Source organism: Alligator mississippiensis, chromosome 3 (genome assembly GCF_030867095.1).
Source record: "Alligator mississippiensis isolate rAllMis1 chromosome 3, rAllMis1, whole genome shotgun sequence".
NCBI classification, from domain to species: domain Eukaryota; kingdom Metazoa; phylum Chordata; order Crocodylia; family Alligatoridae; genus Alligator; species Alligator mississippiensis.
In genome coordinates this window covers 17,345,388-17,359,553 of record NC_081826.1, presented here as the reverse complement: position 1 = coordinate 17,359,553, position 14,166 = coordinate 17,345,388, and the positions used below count along the sequence as shown (strand labels likewise).

The 14,166-nt window shown below is 41.1% G+C and overlaps 1 long non-coding RNA gene across 1 annotated transcript in view; it reads left to right on the top strand.

Moving 5' to 3' along the window:
- Positions 1-11,454, top strand: part of LOC106738246 (uncharacterized) — a 260,965-nt gene extending 249,511 nt beyond the window's left edge. Inside the window, exon 9 of the long non-coding RNA XR_009460623.1 lies at positions 10,358-11,454. This is a non-coding gene — a long non-coding RNA (uncharacterized LOC106738246). The remainder of the gene's footprint in view (positions 1-10,357) is intronic.
- The last annotated feature ends 2,712 nt before the right edge of the window (positions 11,455-14,166 follow it).

Below are 14,166 nucleotides of genomic sequence, written 5' to 3'. Positions count from 1 at the left end.
GGTTGTTTGCTGACGGCCAAAACCTATCAGACAGTGGCTCTTTTTTCTTTTTTTTTTCCTTTTTTGAAGAGCCTTTGTTGCTTCAGCAAACAGGTCATGAGTCCATCCCGCCCACTCCACAAACAGACCTTTCTCCAACTTATCAGGAGAAGTGAGTTCTTTTGACAAGGGGTGTCAGTTCGGTAGAGACGGATCACAAAGGGTGTGGGATTTTCATTGCATGTACACGAGTCCCTGCCTCTGCTCTTCAACTTCATCCTTCTACACGTTCTATAAAGACTTCTTCTTTTGTTGTTTATTTCTTTTCTTCTTGGTGTTGCTTCGTTCTCTAATTACCCCACTAAGTATTCAGTGCTTCAGCTGGCAACCTTCCCAGAGCAAAAGGTATAACTGAATACAAATGAGGAAATTAAAATAGCATTCGTTTATGATCACAGGAAAGCCCTGTGTTCTTCAGGAAGTTTTAGAAACTACCAAATAGAAAGGTTATTCTGTCTGCTCCTTGATGTGTCTGATGTGAAGTATTACTTTTGTGACCACTTTACCCTACTTAAGTTATACTGAACCAGAGTGAAGTGGCAAAAATGGTCAAGAGCGAAGTCATAACAACAAGAGTCCAAAAAAGTGTGATGCTTTTTTATGGCTTGGAGAATAGTTTGAGATCTTGGCTGAGTTTGAGTAGGGTCACTTGAACTCAGAACTGCTGAAACAGAAGGAAAGAAGGAATTATTCATAGATGGCACCTAAGAATATTCTGGTTTGGTCTCAGATCAGAACCGTCTGTCCTGAGCTCCTTGTACATGAATCTACTCTTCGTTTGGCATGGATCAATGGGGGGACCAAAACTCCTTTGCAATGAAACTTGTCTTCCAAGAGAGGTAGAGGAGAATGAACTTTTACTAAACTCAGATATAGTGATCACACAAAGAGATTTTTTCTCCATCTTTCAGAAGTATCTCCTTGGTGCATAAACAATAATTCATTTTCTTCACACTTGTTAGAAGTTAGATCCCAGATAAAGGAGTTTATTCCTTGACCCAGCTGTGGCAATGGCTGTCCTCAAAAGGAAGATTGAGGCATCCATTTCAGAGCTTTGCCAGAGATATCAGTAGTTGATATGGATTGGCAATGAGAATCATTTGGCGACTCTTTCAACCAACTTTTTAGTCCTTTCTTTTTATTCATTTTGCTTAATATTATTCATCTCAGGCAAGTGATAGGATTAAACATGCTTTAAAAAAACCCTAACAGTTTTTGAAAACAATAAAACAATTCTTCTGAGGACTGTTTTGAAAACCATTCTCTGGCCATTTTGCTGTCTTGACAAATTTTTTCCCCCCTGCCATCTTGAACTTCAATGCAGTTGCCAGCACCTCTTTAATACAATGATATTTGTAGGTAATATGCTGTGAGATCCCAGCCCTACCATATGTTATTCTGGGTCAATCACTTGTGCTCCTATAGAGCCCATTGATTTCATTGTTCTCTGCTGGCGTGCAGTTGCCTGCCCACAGGCTATATGAAAGATTCAAGTCCAAGGTGATTAGTAGTATGACTCAAGGACTTCGAAATACTTAAAGTTCACAGTGGGCGCATCTACATGAGACGCTAACTGTGCAGTAGCATGCAGGGCAAAAACTGTGCCAATATACTACTACACAGTAGTTTTAGGCTATTGCGCAGTTAGCATCATTAAAAAGCCATGCGCCGGTGCTACTGTGCACTTTGATTTAGTACTTGGTTTTACAAGTACTAAACTTAATGAGCAATAACTATGGTGCATTAATGAATGTGTAGGCATGCCCAGTGTCTCTGAACTGCAACCTACTCCATGGAAAGAGTGACAATCAAAAGCACGTCACTATAAAGAAAGAAGGTGATAATCTTCTTGATCAGAGCAATCAGAGCAAATCCCTTCTGCGTATGGGAGCAAAAATGCTAGGATAACCTTAGCCATTGGAGATGTGGTAGGGGATGGGATGGTGACTGGCAAGGTGCTGGTTACTACCTGCTGATTACTAGCTAGTGGTATGGTGGTCCAAGTCCAATGAGACTTGGAGTGGTAGAGCGCCTACTGAAAACATAGCCTTCTGGTAACAGCTTACAAGAAATCATCTGTCAGCTAAGCTAAGGCAAGTTATTCTCCTACGCCCACAGTACCTCCCTGATGCTGGGGCCTGGAGGATCTTAAGGGTAGGTTATGATTGCTGGATGCCTGTGGGAAGCTAGCACATTCTGGAGGAATCCCCACTAGTGAAACACAGTCATTTTCTTTTTGCTTTTGGGCCTCTGGAGCTGATCACCTGGAGGAGTTGAGAATAGTCCCTAAGGCGTAGAGTTTACTATGCAGTTGCCACAACTCTTGACAAGCAGAATGGCTTTAAAATGTGCATTATCCAGGCTCTGCTTTCACAACCCTTCCAAATGCCTTCGTAATAGTTGCTCAGGATCAAGAGACCTTTGAGGTATCTATTATTGGGAATTGTTTGGGATGGCCTAAATAGACTTGATTCTACTTCACAACAGGGTTGAGGGGGGATGCATTAAAATAGATGGCCTCCTGAGATACCTTTCCAGGCCTACATTTCCACGAGTCTGTGATTATCATTGACAACATACTCAGTTCTAAGAAATGCTAGACTCTGCTTCAGTTCTTTTGATGGGGAAAAGGAATGCTGCAGAGCAAAGGTCAATCAATAGGAAATAAAATGTACGGGTCAACTGATGCCAAGTTGAATTTTCCAGCTTAGTTATTTAATCTTTTTCCTTTGTGAAAATGGACAAATGTATTTTCTGGCAATAAACGTTTTGCAACCAGGACAATATTTGCTAGTAACAAATGTAAAACCAGGCATCTCCAGAAAGTTCTGCATAAGTACCACATGACTTTCAGCAATTTTCTTTTGTAACTTGCAGGAGGATCACGTGGTAATGGAATATCAACTGATTGTTGCCTGACTTCACAGTTTGTTTATTGGGGCCCAAATTTTCCAATGCATTTGAACAGCTTTTTGCTATTAGGCAGGGAAGTGCTACAAGGGTAAATAAATAGCGGGCCATTTCTTTGTCATATTCTTTTCTCCTCCTAATTTTCCCCAATGAGCAGAGCCAGATTAACTCTTTAGTGGGCCCTTGGCAAATAAACTCATGGGTCCCTACTTAATACTGTATATTTATATTACTTTTTTCACGCAATAATTATAATATTTAAAATAAGCACAACTGGGCCCCTTCTTCACTTAGGGCCCTAGGCATGTGCCTAGTTTGCCTATGGGTTAATGTGGTCCTGCCAATGAGAAAAAGTGTTGTCTTTCATTCTCTTTCTTTCTACCATTCCTCTATTCTTTCACTTTTTGGGGGAGTCCAGGAGAAAGAAAGCAAGAAAAGAGCAAAGTGACTCATTGAGTATATACATAGTTTGAATTATAGATTCTTTTATGGTCTTGATTACTGGTAGTTGAATCCATGTTGATCCTGTCCTTGACTATCCCCATTACTAGGACCTGGGAGAGAGAATTAAGATGAGACACTGTGGTTTGAAGATCTATAACAGTGTGGAACCTCTTCAGTCTAGCAGCCAAAGGCATAGGGGGGTTTACTCACGCTAGACAACTTGTGCCGTATTTATTGCCTTTTTTTTATAGTGAGTGAAATTAACAATTGGGACAACTTATGGAGGTATGTATTGTGTCCCCAGCCATTTACAGCTTTTCTACTTGACACTGCTTTGTGTTCTGAAGTTATATCTTTGGAGCCTCCAAGTCAAAGTCGGATGCCTTTCTAAAACAGATGCTCAAACTTAGCCAGAATTGAAGAGTTTGATGTAGCATGAGACTCCATGGGCTATGGTGTGCATGAGGTCACACTAGGTAATCATAGTGAACCTTGGAATCCATAGCTTGCCAGTGAGTAAGTTTCGTGCACTGCTTGCTTAAAATCTGCTGGAAGTTCTGTGAGAACTTTTCCTATTACTCCTTCAACCTCTTCATCTCTGTTCTGGTTAGCATTTTCTAGTGACTGGCTATGCAGCTATCCACTACATGCTTCTTTGAGAGACAGTGAAAGCCTTTTCCTGTCTAGCTTGGTGGATTCCTGCAGATTTCTGGAACCACACTACATTCAGTGATGGTCTGAGAAGGCACAGGAGGTCTGTCATAAGGAATATCCTTTAGGTTAAAAGTCTATATTTATATGTCATAGCATTGTTTTGCTATAGTATTGTTAATATGGTAGTATCCTCCTGTACCTCTGCATGGTTTCCCCACAGGCTTAGCATATCAGCAAACCTGATGGGTTGCTAGGTACATTTCAGGAAATAATTACTAATCTTTGTGGGGCTTCTCTATTGCCCTTACTGGGTGCAGACAGAATTGCAGCTCCACACTGTAACTCATGGCACTTCACAGGAAGTGCCATGAGTTACAGCTATCTTTAGGACCCAACAGATATTTGCCATTGGGTCCTGGGGATTTGGGAGATGAACTTCAGTTTACAGCAGCTGCATCTTTGTGGCCATTCTCCCCTAGCAATGCCCCTCCCCTCTCTGAGCCCTGGCACTGTTTTCAGTATGGGGCGAGGGAGGGAAAGGAGCAGAGGGAGCTTATTCTGGGGGTTACCCAGCCAGCACTGGAGGGCAGGGTGGGTGGATTGGAAACCCCAGGGCTCCATCCCCCCCCCCCCCCCCCAGCACTGGCTGGGCAACCCCCAAAACAAGCTTCCTCTGCTCCCTTCCCCACTTCCCATTATGAAGACAGCATGGGGAGTGGGGCTTAGCTGCATGAGCTGAGCCCTACTCCCTGCCATGCTGGTAGACAAAGGTGCTCCGCTTTGGAGTGCCTTCATCTGAACCCTCATATAATGAGGGTTCAGATTTTCCTGTGATTGGGCATGTTTTAAAGCACGTTGCAGCTATGCACTTCTATACACGACTGTAGAGTGCTTTCAGTGTCAGATCATGCAACAAACTGTCATGTTTGTCAGCACCCGATATGTTCCCTTTCACAAAGACAAGCATTTACATCCATACACCTTTTTGTCTTCTCCACAGAAGTCTTGTTTAATAATGTATAGTTTCCCTGAAGTGTCAGTAAACTGCCTGTGGTTTCCAACTCTGCCATCTCCCTTTCTAGAATGTCCCTTTTATAACTTTGTTAAACGCCAGCCTTATATGGCTCCAGGTTGTGGTATCTGGTGTTTTTTGCTGAAGTCAAGCCCGTCACAACTTTCAGAAGCCAGGCTCTTTCCTGACCTATTCCCTCTCTCAAGCCTTTTCATAGAGACTTTTCCACTCTTCAAAATACTGGCATGAATTCCATTGCTTGATTTGAGTCCCTGGTGATTTTGATTTTTTGTTCTTGTCTCTTCTGACCTTTCTCAGCTTTGGAAAAGATATGCTTCCATGGTTAGCACTGCAGCAAAATTATAATCTTTAATTTTAGGTCCATCGGTAACTTTTAACACCTCCCTCTTCTGCTAATAAAGCATGTATGTCATCCTTTGCATGGTTTACCTTGTCTCCTTTGTTGAACTCTTGGATGGTGTGGGTTTGTAAAATAACTTTTGTTTTGCCTTTTTGTTTTATCACTTGGTGCCTGTCATTAAATCCTTCTGTCACTCTGGTGTACCTGATATACCTTTCTGTAGCTTCATTGCTCTTGTTGCTTCATTGTTCATTATATTTATCCTCCTGGTGTTAATTCATTGGACATCACATGCAGAATTCATGAGCACACACTCTTCTAGCTCTTAATTCTTTCCTCCATTCTCTCTCCTTTCCACAACTTGATCAGTTCCATGTTCTTTTCTTGCTAAAAATCCAACAATCTCATTGTAATGTGTAGCTAAACCTAAATGGATGCTTGATGCTTTTATTCTGATGCTGTTTCAACTCTAGTGAGCTGGATCAAACACTTCCCCAGGCAATTGTAGTATTAACAAAGGCCACAATCCTACAGTGAGCTCAAACCATAAATACTCGGGCACCTGCCTGGAGCATCATTGGCTGGAGATTCATGCAGATCTGCCCTCATGGGAGTTCACAGCATGACTAGGGTCTAAACTAGGAATTTCTGCCTTTCAGCTGCCCTCTGTATCACTGAGTAAACACAGGTTTGTAGGTGTCTTGTACCTGCATGCTAGCTTTTGTTTGCCAGAGGACATTTAACTGCCCCTTCATATCTACCTCATCAAGGGAAGTTGAGTAGAGGACTAGGGTTAAGCCTTTGAGGCCATGGTCCTTCCATTATCAGGAGAAAAACTGATTACCATTGAAACAAACTGAGTGCATGGAATATATCCCTGTCTGATCATAAGTCATATAAAAATGAAGCCACACCCTCCTGCCTCCCACTTAGAAAGTAAATAAATGGTTTACACCCTCAACCACTGCTCCAAAGCTCCCAAAATACGGAGCAGGATTTACGCAAAGGGAGCATAAGTATCATTAATGCCTCCTTTGCAAAGGGAGAAAAACAGCTTTTGCTGGCGTACGTTATATTTGCACTTATATTTATTCATTTGCATGGAGAATTTTATGCCCTACTCTTGAAAGGTAAAGCAAATCCAGCTCTTTTAAAGGCCATAACACTTCATTTTATGTCCTGTTCTCCTTAACAATAATTGCTGTAGCTCTGAAGCTCTTCTGCATTTTAAGAGCAATGAAAAACAGAGGGGAAATGCTCTCCTGTCAAACGGTGCAGCTCTAGGGTTAGATTCTGCACTTCTTCACCTATGCAAATAATCCCATCAGCATCACTCCGGCTTTTCATCCCAGCAGAGGCTGCAGGGTCAGGCTTTTCAACCAGGTCACCCAGCTTGGCTGGAACACAGGATCGCTCCTTCATGGGAATTGATGGTGTCCTTCGTTCTGCAATGTGGATGTCAGTTAGTCACAAAGCCCGCTGAGGGTGGACAGTCCATCTGCTGGTTCCCCCAACTCTTTAGATTAATTAACCTTGTGCTTTTTCCCGACTTGGCACATTTGACCTTTTGATAGAAACAGAAACCACTATTCTTATAGACCAGTGGTTTTCAACCCTTTTTCACTTGTGGACCCCTAACAAAAGTCGAATGCAGGTGCAGACCCCTTGGAATTGTAAGTGTGGGTATTCGCATACTTTTGTTCGAATGCGCTGAAAACCTCTGCTAGAGAGTCTTTCCCTTTCCACCAAAATCCACTTTTCTGAAAAATGCATGTCATAAAAAAGACAAAGCTGGTTCCTAATTCAGCATAGAAAGGGTAAATCTCTGTGCAGGTTTTTAATTGAAATGAGGGTTGTGGGAGAATTTGGAATGACAGAAATCTAAATAATTGGATTATGACTGGGATTTTTGTGGGATATCATCTGTAACTACCTAAGGTGGGATAAAAATAAATGCATGGTCTCAACTTTCCCAGATCAGGAGATAAAGCAACCAATTGGAATTAAAGAAGATAAGTGGTTGAAGAGCTTGGATAATTTTTTCTGGTGCAGAAAAATTAAGCGTGTTGAAAGAGATTAGTAGGATGATAAACTGCTATGGGAAGGGTAGCTGGGTTTCTGGGGGCAGAACAGAGGGAACAGATGTAAGTTTTTTAAGTCAGAAGGAGCCTGAAAGGTAGGAGAAATGAGAGATGTGGTCCAAATTAATTAAATTAAATTAAATTAAATTAAATTTGGTAAGGACAAATATAAAATCCTGCACTTAGGACAGAAGAATTGCATGCACAAATACTGGGGAATGACTGGCTAAACTGCAGTACTGCAGCAAGGGCCTGGGGGTTACAATGGACAATGAGCTGAATTTGAGCCAACCATGTCCTCTTGTTACAAAAAAAAAAAAAAAATACAAAAAATCAATTGCATCCATCCAACAAACTAGACAAACACTTGACTGGAATGGTTTAGACAGGAATGATCCTGCCTTGAGCAAGGACTTGGACTAGAGGGACCCTCCAGCCCTTCTGTGGTTCTATAATAAATAGTGTTTTCTCCCGTCCCTTTGCTAATGAATAAGTTGCCCTCCCCTACTCTAAGATAGGATGAATTAGCTAGTGGTGCATTTCTCAATTGGCTTGTCACAAATGTTACTTATTCCTCACACATCAGGCCATATTGCTTTATTAGAATGGTGATTATAACTTGAATTTCAGTACTTTCCTGTTGGGCAGCAGATCTTCAGCTGGGGTCAATTTCTGTCATTCTGTTGAAATCGGTGGGACTCTGCTGATTTACACCCTCGGTGTGTAAGGCTGTCAATCTTAATAAGAAATAAAGCCTGATTTACTAAGCAGCATTCCCAAGCTGAGCATTCATGTCGTCAACATTTTCCAAGCTGGGACTCCTTTCTGGTTAGCTAACATTGGTATGAGAAGTATTTGCTAACTGGCATATTACATTGCTCAATGTTAATGATTTGTGACAGGTTTGCTAAGATCAAGCGTTGTGTCAGTTTAGAAGCTGGTACGGGCCCGGATATAAACACGATGGTTCAGGACAGGATGGTATTCGCTAGGCTGACTCATGTTGTGAACTGTAGCAATCTGGGTCTGCTTCTATATTAAACCCTTCTAGTTGCAATACCCTCTGGGAGAGTATCCCATGGCTCCTGGCACAGCTCCCAGACGCAGTGGATACTGGGAGATTTTGAAAAGCTGCTGGTACACATTCATGCAGTGTTGTTGTCCAACTGTCTGAAGGATTTTGGTGCTGTGCACGTTGACACTAACCCAGTGCAGGCTGAAGCCGTTCGTGGTGAACTGATATTAGCTCTATTAATAACAAGACTAATCCAAGTTGTAGCGTACTGCTACGAGCCCAGTTGGAGCAGTCTTAGCATTGCAGACAGCATGCTCTAGAAAACAGGTGCCCAAATGTTTCCCACTGTTATGTGTGTGCTTCAGATGCTCCCATCTGTGCCTGATCCACAGAGGCTCTGGGTCCATTTTAAGCCACTTACTAAGGGATCTGGCTCTGTAAGCCAAGTTGTTGAGACTGCAGCTCTTAGGGCTGGGGTGTACTTAGGTGATGAACAGATTAAACCCTTCAGAATTGCTGTCGTTACTCTGATGCAACCCTCTAGTTTAGCTACAGCTACACTGAAATAAAGGTGCTTGCATGGATATGGGTCCATTTTTTACCCATACAGACATCTCTTCAAATGCTGTGAGCAGGCATTTCCTGAAGGTGGGAGAGTCTGACTTTATTCTTTGCTGACTGTCAAGATGGTATACATGTCATGTTCTGTAGTCTCGATGAGGCCGACTGTTCCTGCAAAAATCTTAACTATGGATTTTGCTGGGCTAAAATCTCAACTGGAACATGGCTTTAGCTACACCCCTGCTTTTCTCTGGTTTGCATTCATTTTCCCTAAACATGTATCTTCTTCGGTTTTTCACTTCCTCCCTCTGATTTGGTTATGGCCATGATGTTGAAACCTGCCTCTACCACTACTAGTTCCTTATTTTCTGTCTGAACTATCTGGCATTTAGTTAATGTCTATGAAATCTGTTTACAGCTGAGAGTCTTCGACCTCTCCCTGAGTCACCTCCTAACCGTGCTCTTCCAGTGTGAGTCCTGTTTCATAACTGTTTCACATCCTTTCCTTATCTGCCTTATTCTAACGGCTCTTTAACTTGTATCTCTGTTGTCCTGCTAAATGCACCTCATGGGCCTGTGCATCCCTTCCTGTTCACTTCTCCATCTGCTCAACCAGTTGTCCCTCATCTTCTTTGAATGCTAGGTGTTTGGCGTGCTTTTGGTTGGATGCTGTTTGTTGACCTATCCAAAAAATATCTCACAAGATTCCACCTGCACCAACTTTCCTCACTCCATGAAGTTCCCAATCTCCTATTGGTTTCAAGTGTACTACTATTAAGTCCATGAATCTTTAATTTTGAGGTTTGCTTTTTAACTGCCAAATGTGGGGAGGCAGAGATGTAGGTCACTGGCCTGACTTAGCAGAGATTTGACTTTTGGTCAACCACATACAGTATAAAGAGTGTCCTTGCCACCTAATTATTGGCTATTTTGAGGCAGTTGGTCTCTGTCTTCTTGTGAAAAACCTCAGAAGATTTTGGGTTCATCCTGATGTGCAATGGGAAAAATTTTGAAATCTCAAATTTTGGAAGAAAAATGGTCTCTGTTTAACGGTACTTCTAGTCTTGTCCTTATATGGTTCATCCTAAGAGAGGAATCCAGATTATTGGCATCTTTCCAGATCATACCAGAAACCTGTGCAATCCCTATAAGGGTATCCTTTATCCTGGGAGTCAGATAGAGATGATATGAAGTAAAATGGTTCAACCACTTCCACTAGGCTCTTTTCACTTCTAAATACGGAGTCGTCCAAGTTTGTTATGCTTATTTTCTTTTTTTAGGTCACAGTGGATGTACCGTTACTTTCTTCGAATGCCGTCTGTCACATTCTGCAACTTGAGAACCTGTCTGATTTCCCAGCATAATTTGAAAGATCATGACTGCTCGTACCTCTTCTCTCATTAACAACCATCACTGCTTCTTCAGTCACTGCAGAATCTCTCTTGATGTCATTGTGTCTCAAGATGAACCTTTCCTTCCTCTTTACATTTGATGCAGTGGGCTAGTTGCTCTTCCAACCAGCTATCTGGCTTTTGAGACATGTGTGAGAACTGCATGCGTCTCTCATGCCTTCGTTCATAAAAAAAGAAATCAGCACATTATACTACAGTTTGTATCAAATCTCTATCCCAAATGGAGATATTGAGTCTTTGTATTAATACTAACCAGCTTGTTCTTCTTTCCATTCACAGTTGAAATTACAACTTCTGCTTTCAAACTGACTCACAAATATTTAGAGGAATGGTCAAAAAAGAAAACTATATTTCTCCTCAGGACTCTTCACATAGGTGGTATCATAGGTCTGATTTGTTGTCTTTTGCCTTGCATAGCTATTTACACACCCATTGCATATAAGCAGAGTAAAAGCAGTCTGACTTTGGGTATTGCTTTAATACTTGCTGTGTAGAGGCATAAATTGTAATACAAAATGCTAGAGCAGTAGTCCCCAACTCTGGCTCAAAATAGACAATAATTAGGTGGCAAGGGCACTCTTTACACTGTATGTGGTTGACCAAAATTCAACTCTGGCTCAAGGGAAGCACGTTGCTTGGGAGACGGATGTTGCTTGAAGTCTCAGGAAATGTATGGAATTTGACACGTGGGGCCAGCAAAAAATTGGGGACCACTATCCCAGATGAATATAGGCCTGAAAAACAAGGCCTGATTCACCATTATGTTACTCCAAGTTTATGCCAATCCAAATAACTGTCACCACCAAATATCTGGAAGGGAAAAAAAAAGAAAGAGAAGGGAAAAAGAATTGTGGGAGGATACTGACTTCCAGTTATAATCTATGCAGCCTGACTAGCCACAGGATAATATTGATTTACAAGCCAAGTTCTCTAATTAAAGGCAGTTTAACGCTCTCTTAAAATACTATGGTCTAGAGTATGTGTGCATATATAGTCTCTCTCTCTCTCTCTCTCTCTCTATGTATGTATGTATGTATGTATGTATGTATGTATGTATGTATGTATACAGAATATATATATATATACACAGAGAGAGAGAGAGTCTATATATGCACATATACTATATATGCACACATATACACAGATAGATATAGTCTATATATATAGATATAGTCTATAGTCTAGATATAGATATAGACATAATAGATATAGACTATATCTATCTATCTATCTATCTATCTATCTAGTCTTTTCCCAATCAGGTTTAAATTTCAGTATAAACCAATTTCAACTTTCTTAAAGGACAAACAGCTAAACTGTATGTGACCAAAGAACACATTATAAATTATGCTGCATGTGTGTATTGTGAGCTGATGAACAGACACCATGTGTCAAAACAGAAACATATATTTAGCAATAACTTGCCAAGGACTGGTTTTACTTGGGTTGAAGGAAAGTGGTCTGGATTGAGCGAGCATTTCTGAACTAGGAAAAGAAAATGCATTTAGCAAATGTGTTAGCTAATGTATGTGGTAGTGTTGGGCTGGTGTGGTCTAGGAAAAATGTAAGAGGCAAGGATTTTTGTGTGGTAGATTCCTTAGTGGACCAACAGTATAGTTGGGAAGGACACAAACAGGTTTTGGGTGCCACAGTATCCTTTCTCAGGTTAGGAAGAACCCAAGAGCTTTTCAGTGTCTCTTCCAATGATACAGCTGGTCCAATAAAAGATATCACCCCCCAAAATCATTGCCTTTTAGCTAATGTATGTTAGTTGAAAATGATAAACACCACTATCTTTGTCTGCAGTGGGTGTTAAGTGTTGTTGAAAAATGAGTTTATGTGAGTCATTTTTACTCACATGTCAGCTAAACTCCTTTAGTTTTCCATAGACCCACAGGAATAGGTGACAGATGCGTCTTGATTTGACTCATCTGGCACTGCTGGTGTCTGAAACCTCAATCAAGCTATTTGTCCTCTCTGCCTTTCTTTCTTCCTCTGTAATATTGGAATCTTTCTTACCCATCTCTTGGAAATGTTGCAAAGTTTCATCAGTGGATATCTCTGAAGAGCTTTAAAGTGGGAAGGGGCAGTGTTTACAGTAAAACTTAATTGCTGGGCATGTCTACATGTGTGTTTATGCCGGCTTAAATTTACTGTGAGTAAGTGGGAATAGGCCGGTGTGTACATGTACAGGTGTTAAAGCTCATTAAGGCTGTGTGTGGACTGACTGGGGACTAGCTTTAGTCTCCAGTCAGTCCACACATGCAACGTTACTGGACAGTAAGGCATCTACATGTGCGTTACTGCGCAGTAATTAATCAGGTGTAATTGGATACCTGCATGATGCAGGTACCAAAATTACTCTCAAGTTGGCATAAGTTGCCATTGTGCAGTATGGGCGTGCATGTGTAGATGCATGCCCATACTGCGCAGTAATTGCGGTTATTGTGCAGTAAATGTGCACGTGTAGATGCGCCCACTGAGTTGGAAAAAAATGTTTTTGTAAGGGGCTCTTCTGTGTAACATGTGCTTAGACTCTGAGGCATCCAAAGAGGTGAAGTAAGCATAATGTTATCTGACTGTAAAGCAGACCCTTTCCCTTTAAATTTCTTCTAATTGCAAACTGAAAAGGAAGAGAAATGGGAAACCATCAATCCAGGTCATTTACACTTACCCCAGAGGAACAGCTTCATTGTCTAATTTCAAGTGACTGCTGTACAGCTATTAAAGAGCCTACTTAGTTTCTTAGGGGGGATAAAAATATACCAGCGGCACCATTAATAATTAATAATTACTGGTATACTTAATGAGTACAGAAAATGATCAGTTTGTTCATAACAACCAACCATCCCCATCAAAAAAGCAAATAGCAGAAAGAAAAATGGCTCCCCTGAAGTCCAGAATTAATAATGAGAGCTGCAAGCAAACAAAGGCAAACGGAAGACTTCTTTTCATAATACTTTTGTTAAAACAGCAATTGCCTTAAAAATGTAGTACAGTTTATTTCATGGCAGGGGAAAATGAGAAGGATGGTCCCAGTAACAATCCTAAACCAGTTCAGGTATTGAATGGTCATACTTTGGAAATAGGCTTTGGCAAGAAAAACAAAAAACAAGTCATGGAGGAAGTAGCTACCATAGAAGTAAAAGCCAAATAAAGGAATTCTTGGGAAAATGGACTGCTAAGCAGAGGCAGATCCAAATGATACTTATAGAAATCCTGAGTGACAAAGGAATTGGCAAATGAATATACTGAGATTGTTAACAGTTTGGGGCAATTTGTTCTGTGTTTGTACGCTGTCAACATCCTAGTTGATGACTGAGGCTACTAAATGCTATGAAAATACAAATAAATAATGTGGATACTTGAACAAGAGTCAAGATGAGGCTGGACAGATATTTGGCTGGGGTGATATGATCCCGGCACCCATTCCTGCCCAGGGCAGGGGGTCAGACCTGATGATCTGTTTAGGTCCCTTCTGACCCTAAGTACTATGATACTAAGAGTCATTAATATTAAACTGTCAGGAAGAATTTGAGGGCCATGTTTTGGGAGTCAAATATCTGTTACAGTTCCTTTATTAAAAATAAAAAAGATTCTGGCAGTTACTTATGCAATAAGATTAACTTCCATCCTTAGTCTTTGAAGAAATATGAGAGATAATGGGACAATGTTAT